Source organism: Ailuropoda melanoleuca, chromosome 13 (genome assembly GCF_002007445.2).
Source record: "Ailuropoda melanoleuca isolate Jingjing chromosome 13, ASM200744v2, whole genome shotgun sequence".
Classification (NCBI taxonomy): Eukaryota; Metazoa; Chordata; class Mammalia; order Carnivora; family Ursidae; genus Ailuropoda; species Ailuropoda melanoleuca.
In genome coordinates this window covers 6,952,878-6,955,099 of record NC_048230.1, presented here as the reverse complement: position 1 = coordinate 6,955,099, position 2,222 = coordinate 6,952,878, and positions in this window count along the sequence as shown.

Here is a 2,222-nt window from a genome sequence, read left to right as displayed (position 1 = left end):
AAAACTATTTATAAATGGCTCCTTTCATTTTGGATAATGAGCAAGTCACTGATTCTCAAACTCCAGGTACAAATGATCTGGAAGAATGAATAGCACACTCACTTCAGACAACTATTAGAAACTGTACCTTTGTGGAGCACGAAGTTTCAGAAAAGTTCTACGCAGAAATTAGAAAGGAGTTCAATTATATGCATAACAATGAGGTTACTGAGGGAGAGAAGTAATGTTTTACCATTGGGGAAAATGGTGGAAAAATTGAGGTTATTTACAGGAAGGTGACCAAGGAAAATGCAGGTGTGAGGTATAGAGGATTTCTAAAAACATTTTAAGCTAGCCTTGGTGAACAGAGGAATTTGTGTTTTTTGTTGTTTTAAAGCTCTACGCCCAACATGGGGCTTAAACTCATGACCTTGAGATCCAGAGTTGCATGCTCAACCATCTGAGCCAGCCAGGTGCCTGGAGAAATTCTCTTAACTTGACCAACTCAGTAGTCAGAACCAATTATAGTTCCTATAGGTCCTACGACCCCACATCACCAGGACAATAGTAATGAGTCAATGGTGGCAGCTTCCGGTAACGGAGGAGTACAGTCTCCGGGCACTTCTGAAGAGACGTGAAATCCAAAACTACAGCTCTAGTCAGCGTTGGTTATTTCATCTCTATACCTAGGGTGGGGCTTGAACTCACAACCCCAGATCAAGAGTTGCACACCCTATCATTTCAGCCCAACGCCCCTCCCTACTCAGTGTTGCTTTTTAATACTAAAAATCACAATCACTCCAATTCCTAAAGGAAATGTATATCCCGAACGTGGTATTCAAGAACCTTTACGTTAGCGTCAAATTACTGTATCCCCTTCTCTCCAACTTTCAATCACTTAACTCCCTGTACTGTTAGATGTTCCAGTCTTTCTCCTAACACTATTTTCAATTTATCTAAATCCTAACAATCCTTGAAGACCTCGTTCAAATACCACCTTTTCCCTCACACAATGCAGGTGTAATTACCTTTCTCCGAACTTAACTTCCATTGCGGGCATTTCCACTCTTACGTTAGCATCTATCCTTCTCAGACTCTAAGAAAGGCTAAGTTTTGGTTTGGTTTTTACCTCTCAATGTCTTACTAGATCCTCAGCAAACATTTCCTAAAGGAAAATCTTGCAGATCAGGTGTAGGTCAAACCATGAGTAAAAAAAAAAAAAAAAGTTTAAATTCCAAACCTTTTTGCCTTTTTCGGTGCTTCTTTCATTAAGAGGGTTGGCATCACCTAACTTCTCCAATGATCATCCATTCAGAGTAACTCCTAACACCCGTTCCTCGAGTTGTTTTGAGCCAGGGCATCTTCTTGCCAGCTAGTCCCTAAACTGCCCATAAAACCCACCTCCACCCAACAGTTCCCTTTTAAAAATGGAACTAAGTATCACTCACCAGCTCAGTCTTTGAATGACTTCCACTGTAGTAAAACTAAAATCACAGTCCAGTGTGATTTGATCCATCTAACCTGTCCAATCTCCTTTTATTACACACATAATCCTTCCCATCCAATCATACTACATTTTTCTGTTCTTCCAAAAAAAGGCTATGTTCTCCCGTTTCTGCACCTAACTATCCCTTCTGTCTGGCATATGGTTATCCAACAAGACTTTCTGCATGGGCTGGCTTCTTAAATCCTCAGCTCCTAGGTCCCTTTTTCAGATGCATTTTATATCTATCTATACATAGGACAGCATCCAAGCATATAGTAGGCATTCATATGCATTTCCTAAATAAAATTTTTTACTAACTGCCTGCCCCCACCCCACCCCTGTATCTCCACTGGTGTGACAAGGCTAAGTTGCTTTACATACAGTAACTTTTTCTCACAATCCTAGGAAATTCATAATTACATTAATTTAGAGAAATAACTTAAGGTCATAAAACTAGTAAATAAATGGACAAGGATTTGACTCCAGGATCTAAGTTTATGCTTAACCTAAACCATTATGCTACATCTGGTTCATTCTACCTGTTCAACCTCAACACTTGACCACACGCCCCATATATCCAGTCTAAACATCCTCATTTACTGCTTTCTCCCAAGAGACATTTCCATTTTTAATCAAAGTAACTGCCTGTCTTTTCCACACCAAAAACTGATCAGAACAGCTGATGCTTATTACTTCAATCATTCTCAATATAAATTGTTCTGGATACATTTAATAAAATGGGCTCAGACAAGTATCA